The sequence below is a fragment of the Eleutherodactylus coqui genome, chromosome 6, assembly GCF_035609145.1.
Source record: "Eleutherodactylus coqui strain aEleCoq1 chromosome 6, aEleCoq1.hap1, whole genome shotgun sequence".
Classification (NCBI taxonomy): Eukaryota; Metazoa; Chordata; class Amphibia; order Anura; family Eleutherodactylidae; genus Eleutherodactylus; species Eleutherodactylus coqui.
Genome location: NC_089842.1, coordinates 114235810 through 114250122, shown reverse-complemented (window position 1 = coordinate 114250122; position 14313 = coordinate 114235810). Strand labels below are relative to the sequence as shown.

General features: G+C 48.8%; 1 protein-coding gene across 1 annotated transcript in view; it reads left to right on the top strand.

Moving 5' to 3' along the window:
• Positions 1 to 14313, top strand: part of LOC136632480 (uncharacterized) — a 45411-nt gene that overhangs the window by 28212 nt on the left and 2886 nt on the right. The window lies entirely within an intron of this gene.

Here is a 14313-nt window from a genome sequence, read left to right as displayed (position 1 = left end):
GGCTGTGTCCATCACCACCACAGCTCCGCCCTTATCGGGCGGAGCCTTTTGAAAGCAGCTGAATCGAAGCCTGTCACCGTTCTCCTGTACCATAGTAAAAAATTATAAAAATGTAAAAAAAATGTCAAAGCCCCACCTTTCCCCTTTAACTATTGAAAAAAAAAATAAAAACTTTAAAAAAATCCCACATGTGGTATCGCTGCATTTAGTATGAACTAGAGAAAAAAATGTAGTGCATTACTTAACCTTCACAGTGCATTTCATAAAAAAAATACAAAAAAACCCATAAGAAAAGTAGCTAATTTTGACTGTCTTCTCTTACAAAAAACGTAACAGAAAGTAATCAAGATTTTGGCTTGAGAAATGGTACTTTTAAAAAGTACAGCTTAGTTCCCTCAAAAAGCCCTGCCACAGCACCGTTGACACAGAAGAAAAAACGTAGGTTCTTTAAATGCAGCGAATCACAAAAAATACTTTTTTTTTTAAAGAAATGGGAAAAAACGACAAAAAACTATAACAATTTGATATGGAGATAATTGCACTTGCCTGAGGAATTGGTTTAGCATACTGTTTATACAGTAGTGTGAACACTGTTAACAATAAAAACATTCCAGAATTTCAGATTTTGTTATACTTTCCTCTAGAAAAAAAAAAAAAAACACCCAAAGCAATCAAAATATTACATGTTCTTAAAATTTTGGATAAATGAAGACTACAGTTCATCCCACGAAAAAAAAAAAAGCCCTTAGAGAGCTCCATTAATGGAAAAATAAAAATGCTATGGCTCTTGGAAGGCAGCAATACAAAAGCAAATCTTTAGGCCTCCTTCCCACGAACGGATTTCCGCCGCGTAATTCGCGGCAAAAATCCGCTGCGTTGCCCGCAGCTATTAGGTTCTATTGAACCTAATAGCTCAGGGCACACGATGCGTAATTCCACCGCGAAATTACGCACCGTGAAATCTCCCGTCCTCACCCGCGGCATGCTCTATTTGCCGCGGGTGTACGCGCTGACGGCTTCCATTGCAGTCAATGGAAGCCGTCCGTTCACGCTATCTCCCGCTGTAACACAGCGGAAGATAGCGTGAAAACGCTTTCCCGCCTACCGCCGCCGCGTCATATGACGCGACCGGCGCGTCACGTGACACAGCCGGCCGCGACACGTGACACGGCCGGCCGCGTCACGTGACGCGCCGGTGGTGGGCAGAGAAGCGTCATGCGGGCGTGAAAAAGACGGATCCGCTGGTAAGTATAGGGGCTCTGGGGGGCGCCGTGACGGGCTTCGCCGCGGAATATTACGCGGCGGAGCCCGTCATGCTCGTGGGCAGCCGGCCTTAAAAATAATAAAAAAAGTTTGTTAATAGAGATGAGCGAGCTTACTCGTCCGAGCTTGATGCTCGTTCGAGCATTAGGGTACTTGAGATGCTCGTTACTCGAGACGAACACCACGCGGTACTCGAGTCAACTGCATTTCCTTCCCTGCATGTTTAGCGCCTTTTGCTTGCCAATAGACATGCGGGGAAGGCATTACCACTCCCTGCTGTGACGTGCCAGTCCTCTCATCCCCCACAGTAGTGAGTGGTTGGGCCAATCAGATGACCACCGAGTACTTAAACTGGTCCCACCCGCGGCTCGCCTCAGACGCATGCTGGCTGAGGTTAGGGAAAGTGCTGCTGCTTATACAGGGATAGTGTTAGCGTAGGATCCTGTCTTAAAGAACCCCAACGGTCCTTCTTAGGTCTACTCTTCATAGTGTGCATTGCTATTGTGGCTGGCTGGGAGCAGTAGTGCACCAATTTTTTTTCTTAAGCATCTCGGGCTGCGCAGGCCATTTCAGCCATACTGTGCTGTGTCTGCAGTGCCGTAGGCAGAGTTGAGGGAAAGAGCTGCTTATATAGGGAAAGTGTTAAAGTAGGATCCTGTCTTCAAGAACCCCAAACAATCCTTTCTAGGGCTACATCTGACAGTGTGCATTATAGTTGTGGCTGGCTGGGAGTAGTAGCGCATTAATTTTTGTATTACGCATCTAGGCCAGTTCCCAGCCTTTCAGTAATAGTGTTCTCAGCCTGCAGTGCCGTACAACCAGCTCTAACATTTCCTAGCCTACTGCAAATGGCTTCAGTTATACTGTGTCTGCAGTGCATTAGACAGGAGTCTCATAGCTAAACAGTACTGTAATATTTTCTGGGCTACTGCAAAGTATTTCAGCTCTGCTTTTTGCAGAGCGTCCCACAATACCCTTTCCTTGGTGGGGTTAAGATAGCCGCAGTTACCAGCACTATCTACTGGCTTTAGACTCTTCTTCCACTCCATACAGCCTTTATTATCTACAAGTCTCTGCGAGTGGTAAATTACCCCTAGGTATCAGCGCAAGACAGCGGGTTAATTTTTTGAAGTCACAGCATTGAGCCTTTGCTATCTACAAGCCACTGTGTGCGGTGAACTAAGCCACAGTTGTAAGTGCTGTACAGTGGGGTAATTAATTTGGGCCCTGCTCTATTCTTAATCCGGCATGATGAGGAGTAGGGGTAAGGGTCGAGGATGCGGACGTCCAAGTGAAGGTGTGGGCACAGGCTGAGTTCCTGGGAGTGGTGAATCACAGCCGGCTGCTGCGGGATTAGGAGAAAGGCACGTTTCTGGGCTCCCCAGCTTCATATTACAATTTACAGGTCTGCATGGTAGACCTTCTTTACAAACAGAGCAGTGCGAGCAGGTCTTCTCGTGGGTGGCAGAAAATGCCTCCAGCAATGTATCGACCACCCAGTCTTCTACGCATTCCATTACGCCCGGCATAGTCACTGCAACTCTGACTCCTCTGGCTGCTGCTCCTTCTTCCTCCCAGCCTCCTCACTCCATGAAAATGACATATTCTGAGCAGGCAGACTCCCTGCTATGAGTGAGAAAAAAAGGTTCGTCTCTCACCTGAAAGTTTGTCATGACCGATGCGCAACCTTTGGAAAGTTCCCGGAGTCCGGGTGATGAGGCTAGGGACTTCCGGCAACTGTCTCAAAAGCTTTTTGTGGATGGGGATGATGAAACACAGTTGTCTGTCAGTGAGGTAGTAGTAAGGGCAGTAAGTCCGAGGGAGGAGCGCACAGAGGATTCGGGGGAAGAACAGCTGGACGATGAGGTGACTGACCCCACCTGGTTTGCTAAGCCTATTGAGGACAGTCATAGCCTGGGACCGCTCACGTTCTATCCACACCCAGAATAGCGGGTCCTACCTCGGCGCTTTATGCTACCTCCTCCAAACCCTCCTCTGCCACCTCTCAATTAAGAAGTGTGAGCACATTGCCAGCAGTCGGTAGCGCGTGGCAGCACAGCATTGGGCAAGAGTCAGCAAGCCGTGCTGAAACTAATCAGCTTAGGTGACAAGAGGCACACGGCCCCCAAGCTGCTGCAGGGTCTGACAGAGCAAACCAACCTCTGGCTTTCGCTGCTGAGCCTCCAACTGGGCGTGGTTGTGTGTGACAACAGCCGTAACCTGGTGGCGGCTCTGCAGCTCGGCAGCCTCACACACGTGCCATGCCTGGCCCACATCTTCAATCTGGTGGTTCAGCGGTTTCTGAAAAACTACCCGCACTTGTCTGACCTGCACGGCAAGGTGTGCTGTGTCTGCGCACATTTCCACAAGTCCACCACAGACGCTGCCAACCTGAGGACCCTGCAACGTCGGTTTCAGTTGACAGAGCACCGACTGCTGTGCGACATGCCCACACACTGGAATTCCACACTGCACATGTTGGCCAGGCTGTACGTGCAGCGTAGAGCAATAGTGGAATACCAGCTGCAGCATGGGCAGCAAAGTGGTAGTCAGCCTCCGCAATTCTTTACTGAGGAGTGGGCCTGGATGGCAGATATCTGCCAGGTCCTCAGAAACTTTGAGGAGTCTACCCAGATGCTGAGCGGCGATGCGGCAATCATTAGCATTACCATCCCGCGGCTTTGACTGCTGAGAAGTTCGCTGCTAAGCATAAAGGCTGATGCATTGCAGTTGGAACAGGGGATGGGGAATGACAGTATGTCGTTTGATAGCCTAACCACCCTCATGTCTATATCTCAGCGCATTTTGGAGGAGAAGGAGGAGGGGGAGGAGCAGGAGGAGGAGGGTACCCATGCTGCTTGCCTCTCATCTGTTCAGCGTGTATGGGCTGTGGAGGAGTAGGAAGATCCTGAAAGTCATCTTCCTAGTGTGGACTGCAAGGTGTTGCGTACTGGTACCATGGCACACATGGCTGACTTCATGTTAGGCTTCCTATCCCGTGACCCTCGCGTTAGACGCATTCTGGCCAACACAGATTACTGAGTGTACACCCTTCTCGACCCACGGTATAAGGAGAACCTTTCCACTCTCAGTCCCGAAGAGGAAAGGGGTACAAGAGTGATTCAATACCACAGGGCCCTGGTGGAAAAAGTGATGCTAAAGTTCCCATCTGACAGCGCTAGTGGCAGAAGACGCAGTTCAGAAGGCCAAGTAGCAGGAAAGGAGCGGGTATCAGGCAGCATGTCCAGCGCAAGCAGGGGAACACTCTCCAAGGCCTTTGCCAGCTTTATGGCTCCCCAGCAAGACTGTGTCACCACTCCGCAGTCAAGGCAGAGTCGGAGGGAGCACTGTAAAAAGATGGTGAGGGACTACGTAGCCGAATGTACCACCATCCTCTGTGACGCCTCTGCTCCATATAACAATTGGGTTCAAAGCAGAACACGTGGCACGAACTTGCGCTGTATGCCATGGAGGTGCTGGCCTGCCCTGCCGCTAGTGTCTTGTCAGAGAGGGTGTTTAGTGCAGCTGGGGAATCAACATGGATAAGCGTACCCGCCTGTCAACTGCCAGTGCCGACGTGCTTACACTCATAAAGATGAACAAAGGCTGGATTTCCCCAGACTTCTCTTTTCCATCGGCAGAAAGCAGCGGAACCTAATGATTCTTTTCGCTGCAACAGGAGAAAAATGCATCCTCTATCACCAGAAAAAACAGGGGGAATTAGCTTTGTCAATCACTCTCAGATATTTTTACCAGAATATGCCAGAATATGTCACCACTGCCCAGTCAAGGCTGACTAGGAGGGAGCAGTGTAAAAAGATGGGGAGGGAGTACGACGTTGACCGTACCAATGTCCTCCGTGTTCCCTCTGCTCCCTACAACTATTGGGTGTCAAAGCTGGACACGTGGCACGAACTTGCACTGTACGCCCTGGACGTGCTGGTCTGCCCTGCCGCTAGTGTGTTATGCCATGGAGGTGCTGGCCTGCCCTGCCGCTAGTGTCTTGTCAGAGAGGGTGTTTAGTGCAGCTGGGGAATCAACATGGATAAGCGTACCCGCCTGTCAACTGCCAGTGCCGACGTGCTTACACTCATAAAGATGAACATGGCACGAACTTGCTGGTCTGCCCTGCCGCTAGTGTGTTATCAGAGAGGGTGTTTAGTGCTGCTGGGGGGATTATCACGGATAAGCGTACCCGTCTGTCAACTGTCAGCACCGACAGGCTTCCACTCATTAAGATGAACAAAGCCTGGATTTCCCTTGACTTCTCTTCTCCACCAGTGGAAAGCAGCGGAACATAAAAATTCTATAAGCTGGAACAAGAGAACCATGCACCCTCTATCACCCCCAAAAAGGGGAGAACTAGCTTCGTCTATCCTTCTCTGATCTTCTACTCCTAAACCAGCATGTCAGCACACTGAACAGCCAATTCTTCAGAGGGCCAAAAGGCTCTACAAAAACTATTTTTTTTTGGAGGGCTGACTCCAGGCTCTGTTAGCAAATGAAGCAAGTACGAGCTGTATTTAAAAAAAAAAATTAGGGTTTCACCTGCCCTCTGGGTAAACAAAGTTTTCAGGGGTACACCTATACTCTTGGTACACTAATTTTTCAGGGGTTTATCTATACTCTTAGCAAACAATTTTTTCCAGGGTTCGCCTAAACTCTTGGTAAAGCAATTGCTTTTGGGGTTCGCCTATACTCTTGGTCAACACATGTTTCAGGGGTCCGCCTATATAGTCTTGGTGCACAAATGTTTCTGGGGTTCACCTATACTCTTAGTACAAAAATCTTTCAAGGATTCGCCTATACTCTTGGTAAACAAATGTTCCAGGGGTTCACCTGGGCTCTGGGTAAAAAAATGTTTTGTTGTAGATTGGGTTGTTGAATTGTGGAGTTGTGTAGAACTACCGGCATCTGAGTCCCCTTTATGCCTACGTTTGTGGCTCATGAAATTTATTTTTTTTCCAAATCAGATTTTTATTGTGGTTTTCACAACATATACAGGGGTAACAGAGAAGAACACGGACAGATAGAAGCCCGAAGGCTAAGGGTCCGACTCGAACCGATGCTCAATAGTAAGTGATAACAAAACATACAAAGTATTCTCAACTTGGAGCAGACTGCGCCACCTATAGCTGTACGGCTGGCATGGAGAAGAGACTGAGTCGTCTCGCATCGGCTTCTACAAAACAGTTGCCCTTTACCAGTCGGGCCGACATAAGGAGGCGAAAAGGACGAAACCCCCCAAAAAAAACCTCAATGAAAGGAGGGGGGGAGGAAAGATAGGGAGAAAAAAGGGGGGGGGGAGGGATGCAGTAAGGAATGCCTATGCTAGATGGGGTGTCGAGGGGTACGACTCACTCATCCCACAACGCCGAGGATCTCACCCCATGCCAAGGAGCCCAAGTCACGATAAATTTATCGTAGGAATTATTTGACCAGCTGTGGAGCTCCTCCAAGGAATATAGGTTGTCAACTCTCTCCCTCCATTGACCCAGCGATGGAGCCGTTCTCTGAAGCCATAAGCGAGGGATCAGGGATTTGGCTGTATCTACTAGCAGAGCGACCAGTTTGTTCCTTTTCGGGTGGATAGGACTACTGGGCCTCCAAAGGAAGACTAGGTCTGGGGAGAGGAGGGTATTTGGCGCAACTTTCTGAATGATTTTTCCTACTCCCTGCCAGAACGGAGATAACGTCGGGCATGACCACCAAATGTGCAGGTATGAACCTACGTCATTCTTACATCTCCAGCAGGATTCCTGAGGAGAGAGCTTGTGTTTGAATAGCCACTGTGGAGTCCGATACCATCTGACTAATAATTTATAGTGTGCCTCCTGTGCTAGGACACATGGGGTGAGGCCAAAAGAGGTATCAAGGATCGTCTTGGTCTCCTCCTCCGAGAGCCGTATACCCAATTCTCTCTCCCAGGACGTAAGGAATGCTGGTTTGTAGTGCTGGTGTGGAGAGATAAAAGACTTGCGTATAAAGGAGATCTTTTTATGGGAGGGCTTGTTTTCTGACCAGGCCTTCTCAAATGAGGTGAGGGGTCTGGTTGACTTAAATACATTGAGAAATTCCTTGAAGTACCCCGTTAATTGGGCAGTCTCAAGGAAGGAAAAGGTTACCGTGGGGAGGAGGTTATGTGGAATCGTCGAAGGGGTCAGATGGGAGAGAGCCTGTATATTAGCTATGGAGAACGCCTTGAATTTCCTCCAAACTGGTGCCAAGGGACGGCTAGCTTGAGGGTTCAGGATTCTAGGGATGGCGTCTAGGGGGAATATAGGGCAGGGAGTTGGAGCAAGTTCCGCTCTGAACTTATCCCATAACTCGCAAGGACCCCTGAGGAGGGGATTGTAGGTTTTGGACCGGTAAAGGGAACCTTTGGGCATCCATAAGACCTTGGCTAGGGGAGGATTGCTATAGCCTGCCACCACCTTTTGTGAGTAGATCGTCGCTCCCTGGGTGGGCGAGATCCCACCAGTAACGGAGCTGGGAAGCGCAGTAGTAATCGTAAAGGTTGGGGAGATCTATTCCCCCCTGCCTTCTCCTTCTGACCATCAGACCGTGCGCTAGCCTCGATCTCCTCTGCCTCCACACGAATGAAGAGAAGGCCGAACGTAACAGCTTGAAGAATTTTGTGGGGAGGTGGATGGGAAGCATTCTGATCTTATATAATATCAGGGGGAGAACATATGCCTTTATGATGTTCTTTCTCCCTAGCCAAGAGATATAGGGGATGTCATATGATTTGAGAAGTTGTTTGACCCGAGCGATGAGGGGGATGAAATTAGTATTGTAAAGGTCCTCCGCCCTCCTGGTCAATTTAATACCTAGGTATTCCAGACAGGACGATGACCAGGAAAAGGGGGAGTCACTTCTTAGTATGTCATATTGCTTTAGCGGAATAGAGATATTCAGTACCGTAGATTTCGCAAAATTAATCTTGAAGTTCGATAACGTACCGAATTCTTCCAGAAGCTCAGAGAGTCTGGGAAGACTCCTCTGGGGCTCAGTGACTAAAAAAGCTACGTATATCATCAGCAAAGGCAGCAGACGATATCTGCTGTCCTCCCATGTACAGCCCCTTAACACCTGGGTCCTGTCTGACTTTCAGAAGAAGAGGTTCAAGGGAGAGAATGAAAAGAGAGGGCGAAAGTGGGCATCCCTGCCGAGTGCCATTTCTTATGAGGAAGGGAGGGGAGAGGATCTCATTAATTTTGAGTCTTGCATGGGGGCAGGCGTATAGCGAGAAAATCCCCCTCGTGAACTCCTCCGGGAGACCAAAGTGATGTAAAACTCTCTTCATGTAGAGCCAGTTGACCCTATCAAAAGTCTTTTCGGCATCTGTACCTACTAGGGCAAGGGGTATCCTGTGGTGTTGAGCATATCTAGCCGCATGGAGGAGTCTGATGCAATTGTCTCTCCCCTCCCTTCCCTTAACGAAACCCGCCTGTTCTGTGTTAATCAAACCGGGCATGAACGGTTCCAACCTTTTTGCTAACAATTTGGCCCATAATTTCATATCTAGGTTGATCAAAGATATGGGGCGGTAACTCTCGCATAGTTCCGGGTCCTTATTATCTTTGTGAATTAACGTGATATGGGCTTCCTGGGATTGCCGCGGCAGGGATGCCCCCCCCCCCCCATCAGGTCGTTGAACAGAGCTGTTAATCTTGGCTTTAGTACCAGGAGGAAAGCTTTATAATATTGTATCAGGAGTCCATCCGGACCTGGGCTTTTATTAGGGGGACTAGAGGTTATCAAAGCCTCCACCTCCTCCTGTGTGACCCGCGTAACCAAAGACAAGGCCTCAGTCCTGTTCAGAGACGGCATCTTGAGTTGCTGGAGAAAATTGTCTATCTGAGCGGCGGGATTCTCCACCCGCGGGGTACTAGGGGTGTTTTGAAGATTGTAGAGTTTTGAATAGAACCTTTGAAATTCCTCTGCGATGTCTTTTGAGGTGGTCAGAGTCGGTCCTGTGGGGGGTTTAATAGCCCTGATCTGGTTTTTTACCCGAGCTTTTTTGATCAGTGCTGACATGAGCTTGCTGCCCCTATTGCCCTGAGCATATATCTTATGCTTAAAATGGAGCTGTTTTTTGTTAAATTTCGAATTGAGCAGGAGTTTCAGGTCTGCCCTTGCTGCCGCAAGTTCAGCCATATTTTGTTTCGCCTGAGATAGTTTCACCGTCAGCTCCAGTTTTGCAATCTTTGAAAGCCTCTCATCAATGGATTTTTGGTTGCGTTTCCTGGTACGGGAGCCCAGGGCAATAAGTAGGCCTCGCATATAAGCCTTATGGGCTTCCCAGACCATCGGAGACTCTGACCCTTCTATTGAATTTAGGCAAAAGTATTCTTCTAGGAGTTTATTTAAGTATTCTCTGTCCTCTATTTGGTCAAGGAGGGAAGTATTAAGAGACCATCTCCATTCCTTAGGTGTTGGTTGAGGTAATCGTAATGACGCATGCACCGGGGCGTGATCAGATATCGTCACTGAGTCAATATCCGACCCAGTTAGGGACGGGAGGAGAGAGGAGGAGACCAAGACGTAATCCAACCTCTGAAAAGTGGAGTGCACCGAGGAGAAAAATGAGAAATCTTTCGTGGTAGGATGTAGGGTGTGCCATGTGTCCACCAAGTCTAGTTCCTGAAGTCGTTTGCCCAGTCTTTTAAATTTACGTTGGGAGATTTGTGAGCGGCCCGAGGAAGAATCTAAGGTGGGATTGAGAGTGACGTTTAGGTCGCCCGCTAGGATAATCTGACCCTCACTAAAGTGCTTCAGAGTCTCCAACTGCTTGAGCAGCCACGGAATCTGCTCAGAATTAGGTGTATAGAGATTGGCTAAGGTCAATTTTCTATTGTTCAGTGTGCCTTTAACAAACAAGACTCTACCCTCGTCATCCCTAAACTGAGCCTCCTCGACGAAATTAATCGTTCTGTGGAGAAATATGGAGACCCCTTTCGAGGCCGACAAGGGGTGAGTGCAGTGAAATGCCTTGGAAAATGATTTCCCTGGTAGGGGAAATGATTTGCCTCCCTTAAAATGGGTCTCTTGGAGGAAGAGAATTTTGGTGTCATACCTCCTCAGTAGCAGCTCCAGGTTGTGGCGTTTGGAAGGCGAGTTAAGACCCCTGGCGTTGAAGGAGGTGAGACGCAGACCACTCATTGCGATAGACCTGTACTAAAGATGAGAGAGAGCACACGTGAGCAAACAACAATATAATAGCAATCACAGGGAGGAGGGGTGTCTCCAATGGTACTCCCAAGTGCGGCGCCCTGACTTTGTAGGTGGGTGTGAGGTGTGGGCGAGGAGGGAGGGAAAGAGGGTAGGGAAGAGAAATACGGGGAGGAGGGGATTAATGCGAGTCAAATAAGCAATGAAAAACAAAATTACAATACCGCAGAGTCTCTGCTGGCAAAGAGAACCTTATTTGAGTGAGCCCCAGGGGGTCCGATGACTCCCTAACGCGGGCCCGCTCGTGGGGCAGTCTGCTGAGATCCCGCAGAGCAAAAGGCTCTGACGAGAGGACAGAGTGTTAGTTACGGCCTGGACGGTACAGGCACCCACTAGCTCTAAAAAAGACAAAAACGGAAAAACGAGGCAGAGAAATACAAAAAGAAAAAGCAAAACCGAGGAGGGCTAACCTCCCTAATATATGCAATAAAAACATAAACATACAACCGGCTAATATCATGTATGGCGCTCTTCTTACTCGTCGGCTTGAACGCAAAGTCTAAAGAGTGAAGCGCCAGATGTAGGGAACAGAGTCAAGAAGACGACGAGGCATCCTTTTCTCACATCCTCCAGAGACGAACCCCGAAGGCTTGGAACTCATCCGAACTCCAAGCCTGCAATTCTGACCTCTGTAGGAGCAAGAGTTAAAGTGAGGGGATGAATCGAAAAAGTGTCGAAGAGGAGCTGGCAACATAACCTCTACTGGTAAGGCAACCGTAGGGTAAGGCCCGCCTCCAGCGGGGTTCTTTCGGTACAAACGGGTATATCCGGAGAGGAACACTCTCCGAGCTTTGGGCTTCACGAGTCCTGCTTAGGCTTCTTTTTTTTCTCCTTGGGGGATTTCGCATTGCCCGCCACCAGCCAGTCTCCTGGGTTCTCTAGGGGTTGAAACTGCGGAAGTTCTGGGAGCAGCTGCCAGTTTGGAAGTTCAATTGGTTCCATGTCTAGAAGGCTCCATAAATTCTGCATCTCTTCTTGGGTACGTATGTTAACTCTCTTGCCTTTAATGGAAATACTGATGCCAAATGGGAATAACCATGCGTACCTGATCTCCTTGGATTTCAGGACTTCCAGCAAAGGACGGAGGGCTCGGCGCTTTGCTAAGGTGGAGGGCGCCAGGTCCTGAAAGATCAGGATAGAAGAACCTTCAAATTTCAGATCCTCATGGGTTCTGGCCGCTCTCAGAACCGCGACTGTATCCGGAAACGCCAGTAGTTTACAAATGACATCTCTGGGCGGCTCTGGGGCCCCCGACGGGGGTCTGAGGGCTCGATGGATCCTTTCAATGCAGATGGAAGCCGCTCTCTCACCCCCCAGTAAAGCGCTAAAAATGGCTTTGGCGACTTTCTCCAGGCAGTCGTTTGCATAGGATTCAGGAATACCTTTGAAACGCAGGTTATTGCACCTGTTCCTATTTTCAAGATCTTCTTGAAGCAGGAGAGTTCTATTTAAATATAGGTGCTGTTCCTTTAAGGTCTGTTCTAATTGCAGCGAGTGAGAAGTTATGGCAGCTGCTGAAGACTCCAGGTCTTCCACCCTGTGACCTAGTTGTTTAAGTTCATCCTTTATCTCTGCTAGGTCAGAGCTAATAGGGCGCAGGCCATGTGAAATTAGACTCTTCATAAAGCCCCTGGATACGGACTCACCATCTTCCTCCTCTGAGACCAGATCCTCTTCCTCCTCGTGGCTGGGTGCAGGAGGGAGCGCTCGTGCCTGAGCCATCTTAGAGGGGGGCCGCGGGGAGCGGGCAGTCCGTTCCCTGAAGAATTTCTGCATGTCAGCCTGCGTTTTGGCCGGTCGAGGTGTGCTCTGGAGGTCAGTGCTCTTTTCCCTGCTCGTCTTTCCCATTTCTGTGTCGGCTGTCAGCTGCTGTGAGGTGCCGTGGGTGCCCGTTAGAAGGAGCGCAGCTTTCAAGTAGCCATTGCGCTCGGCGTCCAGGCTCCGCCACGTGGCTCATGAAATTTAGCGACGGAGGTGGCATGGGAATGGAATAATGGGACCCAACACTCCTTTATAGGACTACAACTCCTCTCATTGTGTGCATCATCAGTTTAGCTGCCTGGGAGTAGAAGTGCGCACAAAACATTCACAAGCATACCGGCTGTATACTGCATACTGTTACCTGTTCTATACAGTATACTGCTACTGGTGTACACAGACTATATAGGAACAAAACTCCTCATTTTTCATTGTTTTTTTTTTTGCTGAAAGCATCTGCATAATAGGTCCAAGTGTGTTTCCCATTGATAGAAGTAGCTTGGTCTATCGTTCTCTGATCCTACTCATCCTCCTCCTAAATCCACATGTCAGCATGCTGAACAGCCAATTCTTCAGAGGGCCCCATATGCTTTTTAAAAATATTTTTTTTTATTTTACTGGGAGGCCTCCAGCCTCTGTCAAAACATGTTTTTATGAGGAACGCCTCCAGGTTCTCATCCCCAATTTTGAAGAGGTTCACCACTACAGTTCAGCAAACGAGCTGGTTCTAGCATCATATGCCCACAAATGTTTCCCAGCACAGTGTCCAGCTATCTAACACCCAGACAGAATGAATAGTCCTGCTTTGGCCATTCAAATTTCTTCATGGGTCACACTGTCCTTGAAGCGATCAAAGGAAGCGTAACTGATTTCATGAGACATTGGCAGTTTCACTGTATGCCTGCGGTGGCAACTTTTGTGACACCTTCTGCTTAAAACAAATCTTTGGTTTTATAATGCATTGTAGAATTGTGCAGATGGTTAGAAGTACTAGCATCTCCGCTTTATCGCCACGTTTGTGTCTCCTGACAATTTTATGGTGGAGGTGGCATGGGCATTGGAATTCTGATCAGCACTGTATAGCAAGACAGAACTCATTGTACACTGTCTATTTTTGGATTAAAGCGGACATAAAATACCCTGAGTGGTAAACAGCAGGTTTGGTTTGGGTCTGATAAACGCACGCATCCCTGGGGGCAGCGCTGGTTGTATGTATAATCTGCTCCAAATCTGTTTTGCAGCAACGGGTACTGCTTTGGCCACTCAAATTTTTCATGGGTTACACTGTCCTCGAAGCGATCAAAGGAAGCGTAACTGATTTCATGAAACATTGACAGTTTCACTGTATGCCTGCGGTGGCAACTTTTGTGACACCTCCTGCTTAAAACAAATCTTTGGTTTTAGGCCTCGGTCAGACGGGCGTTTTTTCACGCGATTTGCGCATCGCATAACGGATGCGCATCCGCAAATCGCATGACCGGCGCCGATGAATCGCCGAAAAATCTGCACCTAGCCGCATTTATCTTCGCAGCAAAATGGCCGTCTGACCTGAGTAAAATCGCCGTGCGCATCAAAAGGCGCATGAATCTTAGAACGGCCGGAACTTTTTCGCACCTTTTTCGCCGTGCAAGTAATCATGCTTCAGCCCACTACCTGGTGTTATAAATAGCTGCTAATAAGGCCTGTTCTTCATTCTTCCGTTCTATCTGGGTGTGCGTGACATTACTGGAGCTGGAGAGATGTTGTCGCGAGATGATATTTTCTTTACCTGGTTGATGATGCGTCTATCTAGGCTTTCTGCTCGCCTGCCAGAGGATGTGTTTGGCTATCTTGCTAGTGACCAACCTAGGGCTAGCAATAGTCCTGGGCCGGTCAGGAGGCGGAGGAGGACTAGGAGGTACTGGGCGCATCCGCTGGTGGAGCTGCGGGAACGTATTGGGATGTTTCACTCCCTGTACGCGGACCTGAGGCAATACCCGGACAGGTTCACTGCCTTTTGTCGTTTTTCTGTCAGCATGTTCGATGAAATTCTGGAAGTCGTGCGTGCCGGGATTACGT